Source organism: Heterocephalus glaber, unplaced genomic scaffold (assembly GCF_053883595.1).
Source record: "Heterocephalus glaber isolate CG9 unplaced genomic scaffold, H.glaber_assembly_v1.0 deba00001733, whole genome shotgun sequence".
Lineage (NCBI taxonomy): Eukaryota > Metazoa > Chordata > Mammalia > Rodentia > Bathyergidae > Heterocephalus > Heterocephalus glaber.
The window spans coordinates 3957199-3978751 of NW_028258444.1; the positions used below are offsets into that span (position 1 = coordinate 3957199).

Below are 21553 nucleotides of genomic sequence, written 5' to 3' on the forward strand. Positions count from 1 at the left end.
ATCTTTTTGCTTCATACCATTTATGTGCATTGGAAACTATCCTATGGATGCTCTGCCATGAGGCGATGAGGCAATTTTGATAGGATATTGATTAGGTTGTTAAAAGGGGATAGTGGAGTGCCTAACTCACAGAGTTCTTGAGAGAATTTAACCAATGACTCTCGTGAAGCACTTAGACCAGCGAGGGCGCTGACTTGTACTTCTCTGCAAGTGTTAGCTGTGAATGCACTCAGAGTCTGCCCACCTCCATACCCCCATCCTCCTTTTCTCCAGGCTGATCCCCACGACTCCCACTGTCTTCCACCTCATCCTCTGCCCTGTGTCTGTGTGATCCTGGTCTCCTCTAGGCCCAGCCACCTTCTCCATGGGCCTCAGAAGAGAGGCTATACTTTACGTCCCCAAACACAGCACAGGCACCTGTGAATGAATGAATGCTTTATGTATATATGTGCCACTAATGCTGATTTTCAACATGTGAATCATCTAAAAATATTTTTAATATATCCATCTTTTTGTTTTAAAATTTTTCTTCTGTGCCTTGTATTCTCCCTAAGGCATTGTACTTGTTATTTTGTTCTTTTTTCTAGTGTAGTCTTCATTTCTAAAGTGGTTTTTTTTTTTTTTTTGCTTTTATCTCTAATTCTTTTCTGAATGTAGTCCTCTTCTTTCTATATTTTTTGATTTCTGGTTTTATGTTTTTCATAGTGTGTATCATTGTTAGCTCATTTTGAAATAATAGGTTACAGTTTTTATCTGGGTCATGGGCAAATCTTTCTTATGCTTTTACTCTCCCAAGAGGTGTTATTCTACTCTTTTTAATGATGACTTTATGTGATTTTTCTTCTGACACTAATATGATGTTCTTGTTTATGTGAAATCAGTTTTTTAAGCTTTTCTAACTGCACAGATCTCCCTATCTGGTTTTTGTGCAAGGTCCTGCAACTCCTGCCTCCTCCACTGGTCTCTTCTTTTTCTTCACCTTTGGTGTCCAGTTCTACTCAGCAGTTTCTCCTCTAGTGTCACCAGCATCTAGGAGGGAGCCCCAGCAACGGCAGGGTGAGAATTCCTGAAAGACTACTGCCCTAGTCTTTTTAAAATCATATAAATCTAGCATTCCATTTGATGTTGAGTCTGATGAAGAGATACAGGGAAAATTAGACTGGTGTCTATGAGGACCATCTGCTCTGGATGATAAAGGTTCTACGCACTTTGGAAGGCATTCACTAAAAAGAATTTTTTAAATTCTGGCATCCTTTGAATGGAGAGGGTCATCCATTCTTCACACCCAGGAACACTCAGTGTGGGGGAAAGAGAGGCAGGATGATTTGAGTTGTCACAGCGTCAGTGATGGAGGAATAATGGATGATATTTTGACTAATAAGAGCAAGTAAAAGCCATTAGCAACAACAAAGAACATTATCTTTCAGTAGATGAGCAATGCTTTAGCCTCGCACATGTTCATTAGGCCTTTGCAGACACCTGAGCCAGCACTCAGAGGTCCTGCAGGTTTAGCGGCTCCTCTGTCTCCTGTGAAAGATCCAAGGCCCTGAAAACACACCAGGTATCAGAGGAGAAGGTTCACAAAAAGAAATGGCCACATTTGCCAGACAGAGGTAGCAGTGGCTGTGAGTGTGGATGATTTTAGACAAATCTCAGTGGTTCCCCAGTAGCCTAGTGAGACATGCTACTGGCTCCACTTTTATAGCAAAAAACCCTAGGGCACAGACACAAATCCACAGCTAGAGCATGACCTATCGTAGGTCCTGACTTCTAATTCATTTCTCTTTCCTTTCCAACCAAAGTAGATTCCCATCTGCCTTGTCCCCAGAACAAGAACAGGTTAAGTTATAGTCACAATATTTTGTTGACAAAAATGAAGAAGTGTGGCAGTACCTTTAAAATTTTTCATTAGCTAAGTCCCCTACTCTCTGGCACTTATAGGGTTAACTTCAATTGTCAGAACAGTCAGCTGTCCACAGGATTAATTTTCTGACCCTTCAGCCTTGGTTTTACTCTAAATCATGCTACCAAACAGGAGAGAGGGTCCCTATATCAGAGAAGGAAGAGGAATGTGGTGAGAATCCAGTGTCATACCCTGAAAATGAGTTCACCGTGGTTATTTGTTAGTCCTAAAATACTGGGTTTTATGAGTAATTTTTTACAGTCATTTATTTCTTTTTGATTTTTTTCATCAACAAAGAAATAGAAAATAAACTTCTGACCCTAAGCATAGTTAACCTCCAATAAACAAAATCTGAGAATAAAAATCAAGCGTTATGGTTTAAATCTAAAATGGCCCCCAAAAAGTCTCATGTTCAGAGGTAGGTCTAGTTGAGAAGGGGCAGGCCACTGGGCTCATGACCTGCAAGGGTATATTCTTGTCCCTGGCTCCTTCCTTCTCTCTCTACTCCCTGACTGCTATGTGGTCAACGCCTTTGCTTCACCTTTCTGGTCTCTGGCCACCATACTGTTTCTGCCCTGGAACCAGCCAACCATGGACTGAATCCACTAAAACTGTGAGCCAAAATAAATCTCTCCTCCTTTAAATTGTAGGTGCCTGGCATTTTGTCCCAGTGATGAGAAAGTAACTAATTCAAGAAGTAAATCAAGATGTGTACAGTGAAAGGAAATTACACACTAGAGCACTTCATGCAATTTTATTTGAACACTAACATTCCCTACAAATCACTTGAACAATAAAGACTCCAAGACTCTGTGACTTCTGAACAGATTGCGCATATTTTAAAGGAAATTCTTGAAATAAGAAATACATCTGAACTTTAATTGCATAAATTTAATCAATTGATAATCTCTGTGTGGTATATTGTGTAATTTTTTTTTTCTTTGAGACATAGTTTGTAGAACTTTGGTCAAAGAAGGAGCTTAAAAATATCACATGTTGTATTTTAATTTTTATATAACATCTAATGAGCCAAGTCCTATTCATTGAGTATTACTGATTCTATGTGGGTTTTCTAGTTATGCTGTCTTTTTCAGAGACATAATGTTTATTTTGTATAGTAGGAAATCTTTTTCCCAGTTAAAGAAGAAATCTACTTGGTTCAGTATCTTTAGAAATATTTTATTTCTCTTAGAGTATCATTTAGCAAAATACTATAGTAGAATAGATTTGCCAAAGTAAAAAGTCGCAGTTACTACACACTGAAGATCAGCTGGTAGCAGCATGCCTACATATAGCATCTGTTATCTGACTACTGAACTAAAAACTACAGCTCACAGGGCTAAATCAGTGGTATACCAAAGGCTGAGTCATTTCTCATGCTGTTTGGGAAAACAGATTTTCCAGGACCATCTGCCTCTTAACACTATAAGAAATCAGTATTTCTGAGTTTGTTTGGTTTGTTGGTTGGTTTGTCATGATTCATAATTTACTTAGCTTCTCCTAGACTTAGTTTCCTCGATTGTAGAACAGGCAAAATAATCACTTTAACTAAGACATTATGCTAAGTGAAATAAGCCAGACACAAAAAGAAAAATATGGCATTATCTCACTTATATGCAGAATATTTTAAAAGGGTTGGCTATGCAGAGATGAAAAATAAAAGTGGTTACTGGGGTGCGGGAGGGTAGAAAAAGGGGAGATGTACATGGAAAGATACAGAGAAGCAGGTATAATGTTCCACATGAAGGCTAAAAGTAACAATAGTGTGTTACATTCAGGATTTTTGCTGAGTACCTGATAACTGTTTCTGCCACAGGAAAAACGAGTAACTGTGTGAAATGATGGATATGTTAATTTGTTTCATTATTGTATCATTTTGTTATGTGTGTGTGTGTGTGTCTCATAACATCATCTTGTATGCCTTAAATATACATAATAAATTTTATTTTAAAATAACTTAGTAAATTAGGGAAATTAAAAGAGGTAGCTTGGAAAATACTCAATCAGATATAAAGTACAAGAAAAATGTAGAATGTCATTACTCCTATTTTAGATCATTTGGATTTATTTTCCTTTATCCTCCATTCCATTTTTCTTTTAGGCAAATATAATGGCTAAGAGGGAAGGAAATAATTTTCTTGTCTGCCTACTTTACTTCTGCTTAATGAACTGCTGCTAGATGTAAAGGGCCTTTTAGATGCTTGAATGTATGTTGTATTTGTCAAATATTTAAACTTTGCAATACTTAAATAAAATTCTCAATAAATGAGATTTTTGCATGACAATTTCCTCCATACCTCTTCCTTTGCCATGCAGCTCATTGAACTATTTATCTCTGTATTTGTATTTCAGTGTGAAAAATTAAGGGTTATTATTTGAGTATGCTACACATGTTCTTATGATAATATTTTTAATTACTCTTATATAATAACATGATTTTAAAAATGGTGAGAGCAACCAACTGGTGTTCACACCAGGTCTTTAACAGTCAGCTAAATCTCACCAGCCTTTTCCAATTCCATGAACTAATTGTTTTTTATGCTGATGAGTTTCTAAGTTTCCTTAGACAAGATAAGAAAAAACTACAAACAGAAATTCTGTAAACATACCTGTAGAAGTCAGCTTCAAAATATGCTTAAGCTTATTCTGACAATTGACAGGAAAACACAAACATCTCTTAAATTATTAATTTTTCCAGTAGAAATATCACCACTTGGCTTTTCTGAAGACCTCAAGCCCCAGGATAACTCAACCGCATGTTTAATTAAATATGGTTTTATCCCTGCATGAGTACATGGTGAATAGGAGAAAAGCATATGGCTTTTTAAACCACATTTATAAAAATCAAAAGTTATATTTTTCTAGTTTTGAGGAATACTTTTAATAAAATTCAGCTTATTTCATAAATAATGTAGTGCTTGGCTGTGACTGGCGAAGCTGGAGAAATTGCTATCTAGAAAAAGAGAGGCTGTCATTCACAGATGTTTGCTACTGAAAGGAATGACAAAAGCTCTGTACTTATCCAGACGAGATTCTGTGTTTGATAATACAATCCATGAGTTACAATGAATGCCAAAGAGCCAAGTCTAGTTCAGGGCTGTTATAACAAAGTCTCTACTCTGATTTTGAGCACAATGTATAGAAAAGGCCTTCTCACCAAGCCTGCACATATGTGTGTGCCTGCGTGTGCACATGCACGAACTGTGCACACATTTATATATCTGTATATACATACAGATAGAAAATAAAACAGTGATTATTGGAAGTGAAAGTGAGAGACAGAAGGAAAGGAAGAGGTGTAGCTCAAAGGATACAAAGTAGTGTGTGTGTGTAACCACATACATTAGCATATTTTTTCTTGATATTCATCTATGGTTTTGAGATCTCAGGGTGAACTTCCTGTTTCTGATTTTTAAAAAAGACAAAAATATTCTGCATTGGTGACTATAAGTGCTGCAATCGCAGTAGGATCAGGAGTAAAGCTAAGATTTCAGAAGGGAGCTACAGGCCAGCACTGCGCAGAACGGACACACACTTCAATGCACAGGCAGCACCCTGCAGAAGGACACTTGTAGGGAGTTACTCCGACCTTTCCTAAGTTAGTTTAGTGCTTTCACTTCAGTTATTTATTTCAAGGGGCCTAAATCCAGAGAAACAAGGAAAAGATAAAGTTCTTAAAAATTACTTCCATTTGACCCAAATATGCCTCTTCTGGGTCTCTTCCCAAAAGAAATAAAGTCATAACGTTACAGTGATACATGCACACCCATGTTTATAGCAGCTCAGTACTACTCATCCACAGAGAATGATAAATTGAGTTATCTATAGGAAAACAGATATATCATGTGAACATAATGCTAGGTAAAATAAATCAGACACAGAAGGACTCATTTTTTTCTTCTCTTTCTTCTTCACTAATTAGTATAGTTTAGCAAATTTTCCTTTTTCTAGTTTTCATTCTTTTTTCTTTCTTTTTTCCTTCTAAGTTTTTTTCTTTTTTATTGCCCATAGTTGTCCCCCTTTTTTCTTTTATCTTCTTCTTCTTTGTTCTTTTCTGTTTACCTTTAGTTAATTCTATTAATATCTCTGTATTCCTTCATAAGATTTTATTTCACTTTTCTCTCCTCATTTTCCATTGTTTAATCTTTCAAATTTTTTTCTTTCATTCTCCCATTTCCAACCTCCGATGTCTTTATTAATCTTTATTAAGCTTTATTAATCTTTAGGTAGTTAACTAAGTTATTACTGTTGAATCCTTCTCTTGTGTTAGTGAAGGTGTAGTTGTTGCATTTAGTAGATATTTGCTGTATATTAATACTTGCTTTGTCTTAACCTTTATATTATAATTATACATCTCTTTCCTACGATTAAGGGTGATGCATTAATGGTTCTTATGGTATGTCAATGTCCAATTTATCTTGTGTTTAGATGGCCCCTCAAAGCCTCGTGCAGTTATGGGGGGGGGGGTCAGAGGTGGCTGGATCTAGAGTGTGTGAAGCTAGGATCAAGGGTGTGTGATTACTAAATCAGTCTACTGATTGGTTTGGCATAGTGCTGGCTAGGACTAAGGTTCAATGCCCACTGTAGGGTGGGCAGCCTGCACAAAATATAGAGGACAGAAAGAAGGCTACGGTGCTGTCACCCCCCTGCCTGCCATGGACTAATTCCCCTCTGTGATGCCCTTCTGCCACGCCACCCTGCCTTGGAGCCAGCCAACTATGCACTGAAACCTCTACAAACTGTAAGCTAAATAAACCTTAGCTCCTTTAACTCTGGCTGTTGGCTATTTTGTCTCAGCAATAAGAAAAGTAACTGGCTGCACGATGAGAGGGTTTGTGGAGTGGGTGGGGGGCCTCCGCAGAGGGGGAGATGGGGGCGGCCGCTGGGGCGGCAGAAGAGGGATAGTGGGATGGGGGTCCCGGGGCAGCGCTGGAACTCCAGGTCGGGGTCCATGGCACCGCTGCACGGACAGGGCCGGCAGTAGCCTGTCTTCCGCTCTCACCATCTCGGAATAGCCGGTCCTTCCCCGGGGAGCCACTTTCTCCCCCGGCCCCTGAGCCATGCCCAACACAGTGCCCCAGACTAGCCAGGTATAAATAATTATTTGAAAGCAACTGAAAAATGGTACAGACATAATTCGAATATACTCTTCCTCCCCACCATCACTAGATAATGGAGCAGAGGAGGAGGAGGATGACAAATTTGGGGGATTTGGTGGATTTTCAGAATTTAGCCCTTCTGGCATAGGGTTCATCAACTTTGATACACCAGATTTTACTCGTCCCAGGGAAGAGTTTATATCTTCAAATCATTTTATGCCAATTCATGATTTCTCAGAAAATATAGATAGCCTTACAAGCTTTAAGTCCATGAAGAACAGTAATGATAAGGACATCAGTCCTGAACTTTCTACTCCTGTGAAAGGACAGTCTGATGTTTTACTTTCAACCATCAGCAAAGAAATTATTTCTTCTAAAACTTTAGATACTTCCATTGATGGCATGGAAAGTCCAGGAGATTTAGATAAAGCAGTAGAGCAGAAACAGAATGTTGGAACACCTGAAGTTTTTCTGTAGGAGATTTTAGAACTGATACGAACATAGTCCATCAAAACAAACAGTTAAACAGCTGCAATGGTGAAAAGCCTCCTTGTCCGGAGGTTCTAACAAATGAGTTTACAGGGTTGGAAACTGTAAATCCACAGGGAACAGATGATCTGGACAAAATAGCTGATTCAAAGGGACAGAAACTTCTTAGCACTCTTAGCAATGAGTATAACTTACACTCTGCTTTTAGTTCTGCTGAAGGGTTTCCAGATGTTGCTACATTTTCCAAAAAGGAAAAGATACAACTAGAAGAAATAGGCTGTGTGGTTTAAATGATAGAGATACACTAACTATTCGGGAAAACAACAAAATTAAGAGTCAATGAAGTGAATTCTATAAAAGAAGTGTCTTCGGGTAGAAGCTTTGATGATAAAGGAGATACTGATGGAAAGGATACTTGTGTTTCAGAAATAAGCATAGTGTCTAATAGAGGTTTTAGTGTTGAAAAAAAGGCCTTCCAACACTGCAATCAAAGTAGTGGAGTTTGGTAGACTCAGCTGATGATTCAGAAGTCATTAGGAAAGAACAATATAGAACTAAGGAAGAACTTGATTTATTTTCTGCTAAATATTCCATTAAAACTTCGGATGCTGATGAAATTAGTTCTTCCAAAGAAGAAAGAGTTTACTAACTCCCAAAGCCTAAGCACTGATCCCACAGAAGAAAATGTTTTGGGTGATTCTGTAAGTATAAAAAATGGTAAAAGCGGTAATGACTTTGTAACTTGCAACAATACCAATGAGGATGATTTTGGTGACGTTGGCACAGCCAGTGGCACCACTCCACCCCTCATTACTGGTACTCGAGATTCAATGAGTGATGTCACTTTTGAAGAGTCTTTAGAGCACTTTCCACATTTCAGCGAACCAGGTGATGACTTTGGAGAATTTGGGGATACAAATGCTACTTCTTGCCAAGAGGAAATGGTATTTACTGAGTCAGACCTAAAACATACTTCTGATAGTTTATCAGAGGAATGTCAGATGGCAAGAAAGTCGAGTGAAACTGGCACTGAACCTGTTTCAAAACTGAAAAATGGGCAAGACAGTGAGTTTGGAGATTTTGATTCTGTGCCAAATATTCAAGATGATTGCAATGCCTTTCAAGACTCTGATGATTTTGCAGACTTCAGTTCAGCTGGTCCTAGCCAAGTTGTAGACTGGAATGCTTTTGAGGATGAGCAAAAAGATGGCTGTTCTTGGGCTGCTTTCCGAGACCAACAGGCTACTGAAGCTCATCATCAATAGGAACTCTGGCAGTCACATAGGAGAGATGAAAATATTGAGACTCCAGGAACCCCCAAGATGTGCAGTGTCCCTTTAGCAACTTCCAGAGGAACGCTTGCTAGTGGTCATTAACAGGAATCAGCCACTTCAGTTCAAACAGCTTTACTAAACCACCTGGAGTGAATTTTCGAAGGATGTTTTCCTTCCCTGATGCTGAAGAGGAAGTTATTTCCCTGAAGCACTTGCTGGAGACAAGCACCTTGCCAATAAAAACAAGAGAGGCCTTAGCTGAAAGTGGGGAACTGCTAGATGTGTGGACCAACTACAGGATATCCACGATGCACATGGCTTGAGATACCAGTGGGGCTCCCATAGCAACAAGAAGCTTTTGTGCTCCTTAGGAACAGACACTGGAAACATTCACTTCACAGGCAATAAAAAGCAGCCTGTTATAGTGCCCATGTATGCAGCAGGATTGGGTATGTTAGAGCCCACCAAGGAACCATTGAAACCACTATCTGCTGCAGAAAAAATTGCTTCCATTGGTCAGACAACCACCATGACAGCAGAGATGAACACATGCACATCTGATCAGTTCCAGGAGTGGATCCAGAGTTGTATGAGTTAACAGCCTCTAAGCTGAAAATCCCCACCTCAAGCCTCAAAGTGACTGATGCATTTGCGAGACTCATGTCCACAGCAGAGAAGATGAGCAATCTACAAGGAAACCAAAAAGAGAAGGACACTTGAGAGAAGAAGCTGTCAAGGTGGTCGCCAGCCTTCCTGACTTGACGTTCATGCATGCCAAGGTGTTGATGTTCCCAGCCACATTAACACCTTCCACAAGCTCCCAAGGACAAGCAGACTGATGACTGCTGTGAACTGGACGGTTCCAGTGCTTTTCCTCTCCTCCATCCCTTCCCTACCATCAAAAGCATATCTGCTCTTAATTAAAAAAAAGAATTCAAGTTCAGCTGATTTGTTGGTAAGCCACACTAGAAAGGTATACATAGTAATGTATATTTATTTATATACTGAAGTCTTAAACTTATTTTTTTCTCCATTAACTTTATTGGTACATTTTAGGTATAAAATACAGTTACATTCATCATTGGGATCTTGTACCATTACATGAGTCTCTTGGTTCTTATTTTTTTCCCCTTCCCTTGCCCTCTCTTCACCCCCTCCACCCTTCCCTATTTCCAAAGACCTTGTTTCCATTTTTTTCATCTTCTCATATTTTTCCCTTTCCCTTGTTTCCTTCCCCTACCCCTCCCAATTCCCGTGCTCTTTTAGACCTTTTCTTCCTGTTACACAATATCAATTATACATTTTTTTAAATTACAATATTAAGATCTAGGAGACATTACCACAGATTTTACAGAATTTAAAAGGATATAGAAAGCATATTACAAAAATCTTTTTTGAAATAAATTTGACAACCTCTAAGAAGTACCTTGGAAGACAAATTAATGAAACTAACTCTGGAGGAAATATAAAATTTGAATAGCACCTATTAAAGAAAGTATATTCCTAGCTTGGAAACCTACCTATATGACAGCAGCAGGCTCATAAACATTTTAACTGTTAAATTATATCAAACAATTAAAGCAGAAAAAAGAAGGAACCCTTCTCCCCTCATTTTGGGAACTCAACATTGTGCTAATCCTAAAACTGGATAAAGATAACAGAAGAAAAAAGTATGAACATAGATAGAAATGTGTTTAACAAAACAAACTCTTAGAAGTCAGATCTGGCAGGATGTAGAAAGTGGTTTTGTTATAGGGATGGCAGTGTTGGTTCAGCATTGGAAGATCCACCCCTAAAAGTCATCATTTTAACAGAGGAAAGGAAAAGGCCATATGATCCTGTCTCTAGTTGGAGAAAAAGTATTGGTGAAGTCCTAAACTTATATTAGAAAAAAATGTAAATAATTGGGGGTGAACATTTTTGAAGATTTATTCTTCTGTGTTTCTGGGGTGCATACATTTCAGTCTTTGTGAAATACACTGGTGGTGTCCTTCTTATACAACTTTTGAAATAAAAAAAAATTAAAAACTCAAATCTCCACTGTCTGTGAAATTCCCTTCAGTCTTTTCATATTGCATTGAATGGCCTCTTAATTTTTCATATCCTATGTTTAATTACTTTTGCTGTCATAAATAAGCTCTAGAGTCCCTGTTTGATTTTTTTTTTAATTTTGTGTGTGACGATTTGTTTCAGATCTGGCATTTGTTAATATTGTGGGGCTCTTTTTTACTCTTTTCAATCTGGCATATAGCTATTTGACCTTTTGCAAGGTATCTCATTGATTACTCTTTTGTTATAGGGTATAAATCATTGTTAGAACTTGATTGGAGGGGTTTAAAGAGATTTTATCTGTTTTTACACCAATTTGATTTAGAGAAGGACCAAATTATATGAATGTCTTACAATGAAATTGTTACCAATTTTTTGTTGTTGTTGTTCTGTCATACCACCAGTTTCTGAGGATTTTGCACAGTGTAAAATGACATAATCATAGATTGCTATGGTTTAGGCTGTATATACAATAAAAACTATAAGTTTTAAATGTTTGGGGAAATTCCTATGGGAAAAAAGAGACATGTAGAAGAACCTCTTACAAGGTTAATGTGCATGTCCAAGGTCTTTTGAGATTTCAGTGTGTAGATTTCCTTTTAGCTTACACAAAAATAAAAATAATTTAAAAGAAAGAAAAGTAACTAAGACATATTGAATGATATTATTGTTGCTGATTTCTTGCTACTGCCAAGATGGCATAATTGTTTATATTACTACATTTTCTCCACAAGCCAATATCCAGATCACCTTTGTATCATTAACAATACTGTGGTCCAGTCCCAGAAAACTGGGTGCCAGACCAATTCCACTGCATCCTCCCCTCCCAAATTAAGAGAGGTGGTTGGATCTTGGAACAAAGGCAAAGCCCTATAGTTGGCCATGCCCAGAGTGTATCACTGAAAAGCAGACACTAACTAAAGAGATCTCCATATTAGCAACAAAGTCTTCCCACTATAAACACCTGAAAACCTCAGCACAAAAAACAAACAAAAAGCAATAAATACATAAGAAGACACAGCAATGAGGTATTTCCCAAAACCCCCAACTTCCCAAAGCTAATCCACGGGGAAATCAAAGGAGAAGAAAACAAAAGCCAAACAACAAAATTATTTGAAAGAATCACAGAGATTAAAAAGCAGTTCAATAAGGTGCTCAGCCAGTCCAAAGAAGATATAGTTAAGCAGACAATGGATGTAATAAACAAAATGATCAGGGAGTTTACAAAAAGCACTAATAAGAAGCTAGCTGATTTAAACAAAACATGAATGACCAGTTTAGCAAAGAATTAGAGTTCATGAAAAAGTTACAAAACAGAAATCCTGGAGAAGGGTAGCAGAAAGACCAATGTGAATACAAAGTGTCAGAACTAGAACATAGGGCTGCTGTCAGAGACCAGTTATTCAGAGATAACTTAAAAACAAGAAAACATGAAAAATTGATCCAACAGAGCTAGATGACACAAAGAGAATTAATCTACAATTAATTGAAATTAGTGAAAAATGAGAAGACAGCACAAATGTCATTTTAAAAATCTCTTTACTGGCCCGAGGATTTAGCTCAGTGGTTCTGCTGCCTGCCTTGCAAGTGCAAGGACTCGAGTTCGATCCCTGCTACCAAAAAAAAATTTTTACAGAAATAAGAGCAGAAAATTGTCCGATATAGGGAAAGAATTAAACATACAGATAAGTGATGTATGTAGAACCTCAAACATCCACAATCAAAAAAGAAGTTCTCCATGACACATCATAGTCAGAATCTCAGAAGTCCAACTGGGGGACAGAATCTTAAAAACTGTTAGTGAAAATGAATAAATCATTTATAAAGATAAACCTATTAGAATCACAACAGATTTCTCAACACAAACCTTAAAGAACAGGAGAGCTTGGAGTGAACTGTTTCAAGCCCTAAAAGAAAAAAAAAACTTCCAACCCAGCCTTCTATATTCTGTAAAACTATTTTTTAAATTGATGGAGAAATAAAGCATTTCCATAACAAAGAGACATTAAGAAATTCATGACCACTACAAAAAATTCTCAAGGATATCCTAGAAAGAGATAAGCCCACAATGCCAAAAAGTCTAATAGAATGAATACACCAGGCAGGATGAGCAGGTAAGCAGAACAGCCAAAAAGAAATCAGCAACAGGAAAATAATGTGATGACAAGAATAAATCAATATCTTTCAGTAATAATTCTCAATGTGAATGGTCTCAATCCCCCAATGATATAGATTAATAAACAAAACCCAAAGATATGCTGTAGACTAGAAACAGATTTAATCCAAAAAGAAATTCACAGACAAAAAGTCAAAGGATGAAAAACAGTATTCCATGCAACAGGAATCCATAAGAAAGCAGGAGGAGTTATCCTAATTTCAAAGTAGATTTCAAGCTAAAATTGATCAGAAGAGGCAAAGAGGGTCACTACATACTGGTTAAGGGGTAAAATTTCCTTAAAAGAGAAACAATTGTAAACTTATATGCACCAAACACTGGTGCACCTAACTTCATAAAGCAAACACTACTAAACATAAAACATCAAATAAACACCAACACAATTATACTGAGGGACTTCAATGCCCCACTGTCACAAATAGATCAGCCAGACCAAAAAAAAAAAATCAACAAAAAAATCAGAGTTGAATCACAACTTCAAACAAATGGACTTAATAAATATACACAAAATGTTCCACACAGCAACAACAAGAGAATACACATTCTTCTCCACAGCACATGTGATTTTCTCCAAAATAAACCCCATGCTAGCCCATAAAGCATGAGTAAGTATATTCAAAAGAATCAAAATTATCCCATGTATATTACCAGATCATAGTGCAATAAAACCAGAAATCAATGACCAAAAAAAACCACAAAAATTATGCAAACACATGGAAATTAAGCAATGTCCTCTTGAATAATCAATGGGTCACAGAAAAAAATTAAAGAAGAAATTAGGTAGTTGCTAGAATCAAATAGTAATGCCAGTACAACATACCAGAACCCATAGGAAACAGTGAAACTACTCCTAAGAGGGATGCCCACATCAGAAAAACAGAGCAAGTTCCAATAAATAACCTAATGATGTACTTCAAGATCCTAGAAAAACAAGAACAATCCAAATCCAAAGGTAGTACAAGGAAGGCAATTATAAAGATCAGAGAAGAAATTAATGAAATTGAGACTGAAAAAAATATAAAGAATTGATGAACTGAAGAGCTGGTTCTTTGAAAGAATAAGCAAAATTTAAAAAATAAAACCTGTAGCCAGTTGTACCCTCAAAAAAGGAAAAAAAAGACCCAAATCAATGTACAGTGGTACCTGTTTACAAACAATTTTGTTTGCAAACAATTTGTGAAGCATTTGGCAAAATTTTGTTTTTGTTTGCAAACTCTGTATTGGGTGACAAACACAACCATGGCCATCTTTCCCACATGAACATGAATGTGACCATCTTTTCCAGAATCATGGAAGGAATTAAGTTTGCGATCCACAGTACCAGTATAATTAGAACAGGAAAAAGGGAAATCACAATGACACTACCAAAATCCAGAAGAGTATCAGTAGCTACTTTGAGAAACTGTACTCCAATAAATTGGAGAATTCAGAAGAAAGGGATAGATTCCTAGATACATATGAATTACCAAAACTGAACTAAGAAGATATAAAAACTTAGAACAGTCCAATATCAGGCAATGAACTGAACAAGTAATTTTTTAAAACTACTAAGAAAAGCCCAGGTCCCAGTGGAATTTACTGCTGAAGTCTACAAGAACTTTAAAGAAGATCTAATACCAGTACTCCTCAAACTCTATGAAATTGAAAGGGATGAAATACTCACAAGGTCATTCCTGAAAGATAGCATTACCTTGATTCCAAAACCAGAAAAGAAACCAATGAAAAAGGAGAACTGGCTGGGGATTTAGCTCAGTGGTGCCTCCACCTGCCTCACAAGCGCAAGGTCCTGAATTCTATCCCTGGTACCCCAACCCCCGCCCCCAAAAAAAAGAAGAAAGAAAAGAAAAAGAAGAACTACAAGCCAATCTCTTTTCTTTTGGCGGGGGGGGGGGGGGGATACCAGGGATCAAACTCAGGTCCTCCCTTGAGATTTTGAGACAGGTGTGGTGCCACGGAGCTAAACCCCCAGCCCCAGGCCAATCTCTTTAATGAACATAAATGCAAAAATCCTCATCAAGATACTGACAAAGAGAGTGCAACAAATCATCAAAAAGATCACACATCATGACCAAGTAGGATTCATTCCAAGAATACTGGGATGGTTCAACATACACAGATCAATTTAAGTAATACATTCTATTAATAGAAGCAAGGACAAGAATCACATGATCATCTCAGTTGATGCAGAAAAAGCCTTTGACAAAAGTCAACGTCCACTCATGATTTTGAAAATTAAACCTTTAAGAAAATAAGTACCTTATCTCGACCTGGTAAAAGTCATTTATGACAAACCAACAGCCAACATTATGCTTTTTCTCTAAAATTAGGAAGACAAGGATGTCTGCTGTCATGATTCCTAGTCAATAGAGTTATCAAAACATTAGCCAGAGCAATCAGGAAAGAGAAAATAAAAGGGATATGTACAGGAAAGGAAGAAGTTAAATTATTATTGTTTGCAGATGACATGATCCATAGAAGACAAAAAAATTCCACGAAAAGACTCCTAGAATTAACAAATTCAGTAGTGTAGCAGGATACAAAGTCAAACACAAAAATCAATGGCACTCTTGTACACCAATAATAAACTCACTGAGAAAGAAATTATGATAGCATCAAGAAAAATTAAATACTGGAGGACTTCAGCCATGTGGAGCCAGCCCACCTCCGAGAGATGAGCAGAGCCGAGTGGGCACCTGCAGCACCACCCCAGCACCCCCCCACCTCTGGCCTCCTGGCTGTGCTGGTACCTGGTTCCACACTACAGAGGCACAGGGGGTCATAAAGGCCATTGTCCTGAGCTCCAGAAGACAAAGCAGAAGTGAAAAACAGAAAGAGGGCCTCTCTCAGGCTCCTTGATGAAAACTGAAGCCCACTGGAAAAGTGAAGAGAATCTGCAATAAAGGCACACCAAACTACCCCACTTGGAAGTTGGAGGGATCACCACCTCCCATCGGAACCTGGACTATCTTCAGGGGAAAGGCAGCTGGAACCTTCAGTAGAACCTTGCAGAGTTCAACCCTGCAGGAGGGCAGGGAGCTCAACTTGGGACTTGCAGCCAGAAATCACCCTGAATCTCAGGCGTCTGCTGCTGGCTTGCTGAGACTCATTGACTTATCTGCACACTGCTGTCCACTTTGTCTATTGTGACAGCAGAGACACACCCTGAAGGAGGCCTTCATTTTTATTCTTTGTTATTCTCAAAATTATTATTTTTTCTCTTATTTTTAATTTTTTTCTACACTTTGCAAATTTTTCTTTTTTTCCTTTTTTTCTTTTTTCTTTTTTCCTCTCCCCCCCCCCCCCCCCCCCCGCCGCCACATCGTTCTTCATCTCCCTTTTTGTTCCTGTTCTGGCCCTAATTCGGATTTCTCCTTTATTTTTCTTTTCTTCTCTTTCTCCTTCTCTAGATTGTCATTAGTTTTAAAGGAAAGTAAATACAGTTTCTAGCCTCCCTATTGCTTGTTAGGTTGTTCTGTTCTTGTCTTTGTTCTTTCATTCTGCCTTTTCCTCTTGTCTTCAACAGTTTCCTAGAGTTTGCGTGATCTTCCTCTGTCCTCTGGCCTCACTGCTAACCTTCCCCTACCTTCTACCTATCTATCCCTCCCTCCCCAATGCCTTCTAAGTGCCCATCCAGAAGGGTAAGTTGCTATATTGAAGAGTTTATTCACTATAAACATATATTGGGCTGGTCCTCGATTTTTTTTTTTTTAAGAGGTTAAGAGTAGGCAACCTTGGCGGGCCTCTAACTTGGGATCCTCCTGCCTCTCCCTCCCGAGCAGCCGGAATGGCAGGCGCATGCCCTGGAGCTGGAGCTGGGTTTGAGACTTTACCCCCCAGGTGCACGCTTTGTCTCCGCACCGTCGGTCCTGCCTCTGTGACTGCGGGGGAAGTTCCCTCGAGAGCAGAGGCTCAGGCTTCCCGGCCAGGACGGTGGCCGCACACAGCCCTCCCTCCGGCCACGCGCCAGACACCCTGGTCCCTTCTTCCCTCCCGGCCACCCTGGCCTCGCAGGCCCCTCCATGTGCACAAGGGCCCCGGCAGCCCGAGTTTCCCTGCGGCCCTGTCGCCTGCACGGTGGGCCGGGTATTTTTAGCTGGCTCTGCAGAGCCCCAGTGTGTGGAGCTCATACCAGACGCGTGAGGTCACCGAGCAGCCTAGCCGGCCGCTATGAGGCGAGGGCTGGCAGCCGGGGGACCAGGGGGCCAGAAGCCCGGCCATCCATCGGGCAGACGCAGGCCCAGGCCCAGGCCCAGGCCCACGGGAAGCCGGCACTCCATGCACCCCCGCACCTGGCGGGCAGGCGGGCGGGCAGGCGGGAAGACTGCGCCTCGGCTCCGTGGGGGCAGAGCCTCCAGCCGAGCCCTGGGGACGGGTGCCCATCGGCCTGTGGGTGGGAAGCTGGGGGCTCGCCTACTCCCTGGCCCTGGGGCTTCCGGTCCCGCACAGGGCTCCCTCAGCGCTTCCCCACAGCAGGGTTCCTGAGCCCCAGGGAACTTTCCTGCCTTCCTGCCTTCCTGCCAGATCCCAGGGCTGGAGTGTGCTGCTAAGCGCCTGCCTCCCAGCCCCACCCAGCCCTCCCCTCCTTACTGCAATGAGGCAGGGCCTCGAGAGGTCCCCATGCTGACTCAGACTTAAGCAGTGTGGCACTCGAGAGACCTACACACGGATGGCCTCACTTCCCCGCTGCTTTAAAGGCTCCGTGGTACACACGTCATCCCAGCTCCCCGGAGGCTGAGGCAGGAGGATCTCTAGGTCCAGCCTAGCCTTAGTGAGGCCCTGTCTCAAAACCAAAACCTAGAAATGGCTGGGGCTGTAGCTCAGACTGAAGGCCCTGGGGTCTGCCCAGCACCACCACCACTAAAATACTCCCCTCAGGGGTAATTGCCTCCCCCAGGAAACCACCCTCCCAGTCCAGGTCGATTCTCCCTTCCCTGGAAGACTAGGGGTGGAAGTGCCTTGGGTCTTGGATCTCTTCCAGCCGGGGATGGTTTGCGTGTGCAGAGTGAGGTGTCTGCGAGGGAAGCCACATCTACTCAGACCCAGTGGCGTTTCCGGCCCATCTCACACGGACAGGTGGCAGGCGGCATGCAGTGCCCTTAATGACTCTGTGCATGGGTCCGGTCAGTGGGTGACACCTGTGGTCCCGCTGCTTAGAGGCTGAGGCAGGAGGATCACTTGAGCCCAGGAATTTGGGGCCAGTCTGGGGAGCAGAGCAAGACACCGGTTCAGAAAGAAGACACAGGAAGCAAAACTGAGCAGAGAGGGACCACGGAGTCTGAGGAAACAGGAACTGAGGCAGCGCTGGCGCGTGTGCGTGTCGGGGCCATCACCACATGACCCTGAGCTTCACTTCTTGGTGGCGACTCCAGAGATGAAACCAGGGCCGCACAAAACCTGCATAGCAATGTGCACAGCAGCAGCGTGCTCAGTGACCAGAGGCTCACACGGCCCGGACACCCCTTACACATCCTTTGTGCACGGAATATTACTCAGCCAGGAGAAGGACCAAGGCTCCAACACGGCTCTGCCCAGACGAACTGGAAACTGTGGTGCTGAGTGATGAATGCAGGCACTAAAGGCTACATGTGTGAGCTCCCTGCTAGGAAAAGCCCAGAGCAGGCAGAGCCGCAGAGACAGGCAGTCGGGAGGCGGGCTAGAGGCTGCTGGGGAAGGGCAGGCTCTCAGGGACCGGGGCGCCTTGGGAGGTTGGAAATGGTGTGAACCAAATAAAGGTGATGGTTGCACAGCAAAAAAAAAAAAAAAAAGAGTAGGCAACTATATTGAGAGAGATAGCTCCTGAGACAGGAGGGGACCCGAAAGTGGGTTGCCAATGAGCCCACTTTTCTGAGAAAGTATTATAGAGCAAAGTCATGACTAGGATACATGGGTTAAATTTTTTTCAGATAAAATATTATAGGTTTATTTAAAGCATTTCTCACCTTCAATACCCAAAATACAAACTCCACAAAAAAATTAGTTGGGCTTGGTAGCACACACCTGTAATCTCAGCACTCGGGGAGACTGAGTTAGGGAGGATCACTGTGAGGCTAGCTTGGGCTACAAAGTGAGTTCAAAACCAGCCAGAACTAATAGCAAGACCCTGTCTCAAAACACACAAAAAAACAAAATACGGATCTTCCCCACCTTCCCAACTCAAAGATACCCTGATAGCCACAACTTCCAGTCTCTCCCACGGCATTTTGTAAGTCCGGGCATGTCCAAGTTGGACTTAGAATTGGAATGATAGAAGATCCAGTCACAGACTCCATCTGTTCTTTGATTTTTCTGCCTTGAATTTCTCCTTTCTCCTGATTATCCACTCACAATCTGACCTGCTGGGAACTTGACCAAGACTGCAGTGCTTGGCAGCTGGGCTCCTCCCCTTGTGGGAGGCCAGCCTGAAAGGTTTAAAAACTTCTGAATTCTCTCCTGGCAGTGCGGGAGACTCATGTCCACTCTGGGGTTAAAAACGCCGCTTCATGTGCAGAGCCAGGTGGTCCGACCTGGAGAAGGCCCGGTTGCGCTGCGGGCACTGGAGGGGCTGCCCCGTGTTTGTGGTAGTGCCTGGTCAGTTCATCCGAGCCGGCGAACTTCCACTCGCAGCGACCCCACTCGCAGGGGTACGGCTTCTCGCCGGTCTGGGTCCCCACGTGTGCCTTGCGATGCGAACTCTTGGGCTAGGTCTTGCCGAAGCCCGCTTAACCGCAAGTGTGGGCGGGTGGGCGGCCGTCGTTTTCCCGGGTCACAACCTTCTTCCCCTCTGTGGCTTGGGGCCCTCTGGCAGGCGGCAACCGGGCGGCCTGAGCCCTAGGTAGTGAAGCACAGGGTGGGTAGCCCGTCCCGGACGGAGTGGAATCCCAGGGGCAGCGGCAGGGCGGGGTGACACTCCCCGGAACCTAGCAGTTCCGCGGGACCTCCGGTCAGGCTAGTCCTGCTCGGGAGCCCAGGCCCCAGGGCCCAGTGGTGCGGGGGCCGGGCGGGGCCGGCTGCGGAGCAGAGGTGCAGCGCCAGGGGGGCATCCCGGGCCGGCCGAGCGAGTAGGGAGCCACCTGCCGCTTGACCCTGGGGCTCGCGCGCGGCGGCCCGCGATGTAGGGCGCCGCCACCGCCTGGGGCCCGCTGTCGGGGCCGCCTTTCCCCACCGACTCGTCGCCGTACCCGCTCCCCGGGCCCTCAGCAACGCCTGCGACGCAACACTGCCCATCGGCCCGGCCCCCGGCAGCGGCGCCTCCTGCTGCTGCTGCTGCTGCTGCTGCTGCTGCTGCTGCTGCTGCTGCTGCTGCTGCTGCTGCTGCTGCTGCTGCTGCTGCGGAAAGTACACCTGGTCCAACTGGGGCCTCAGGAGCTCCGCCATGAAGCCGCCTGACAGGCTCATGTTGATATCGGCCAGGGTGAAGGGAGGGGGCACCCACTCCCAGCCGCACAGGAAGCCTTCCCCAGTGCCACTGGGGACCACGCCCGCGTCACCCCAGGCCCACATGGAGGGCGCTCTGGCCGCCTCTGCTCCACGGAGAGGAAGAGTACATGGCAGACAATGGCACCCAGTGACTCTTGATGAGAGCTAATTGGAGAGAATCTGGTCCTCGATTTGGATTTAATTCACACAGTTAAAGGTGCTAGATTACCACAAATTGTTAATTTCTTTTCTTTAATTTTATTTTATTGGTACATTTTAGGTATACAATATAATGACATTCATCATTGGAAATTTGCACCTTTACATAATCTCTCTTGGTTCTTATTTTTCACCCTTCCCCTGCCCTCCCTTCAACCCCTCTATCCCTCCCTATTTACAAAGACTTTGTTTCCTTTTTTACATTTTCTCATATTAATTCCATTCCCTTCCTTCCTCCTACCCCCTCCCACTTCCCCTTCCCCCTTGCCCCTTTTTGTCCTATTTCACATTATCTATTATACCTTTTAGTCCTTATTTACACTTTCAGTTTCTCACACCAGAGAAACTATTCAGTATTTACACGTGTGTCCTATTTATTTCACTTAAGAGTATTGCCTCAATGTGCATCCACTTAGCTATAAATGTCTCTAATTTCTCATTTTTTATGGCTGAGTAGTATTCCATTTTATAAAAAAAAACATCTTCTTTATCCAGTCTCCAGTTAATGGGCACTTGAGCTGTTTCCAAGCTTTAGCTATTACAAACTGTGCTGCTATGAACATAGGCGCACATATATCACTGTGGTATGATTCTTTTAATTCTTTGGGGAAGATCCCCAGCAGTGGAATAGCGGGTTCAAATGGGACTTCCAGTCCTAGTTCTTTGAGGTATCTCCATACTGATTTCCACAGTGGTTGCTCTAGTTTACACTCCCACTAGCAGTGGAGCAGGGTTCCTCTTTCCCCACAGCCCTGCCAGCGTTTGTTATTGGTTGATTTCATGATAGCAGCCATTCTTTCTGGAGTGAGGTGGAATCTCAGTGTTGTTTTCATTTGCATCTCTCGAATGACCAGTGATGTTGAACATTTTTTCATGTATTTATTTGCTATTTCTACTTCTTTATCTGAGAAATGTCTGTTCAGTGTCCTGATTCTTGGGAAGGTGCACA

At 42.1% G+C, this 21553-nt stretch overlaps 2 pseudogenes; one reads left to right on the forward strand and one right to left on the reverse strand.

Moving 5' to 3' along the window:
• Window positions 1–6726: 6726 nt before the first annotated feature.
• Window positions 6727–9604, forward strand: LOC101718719 (aftiphilin pseudogene; annotated as a pseudogene).
• A 9274-nt stretch (window positions 9605–18878) lies between these two features.
• Window positions 18879–20469, reverse strand: LOC110343989 (Krueppel-like factor 4 pseudogene; annotated as a pseudogene).
• Between the last annotated feature and the right edge of the window lie 1084 nt (window positions 20470–21553).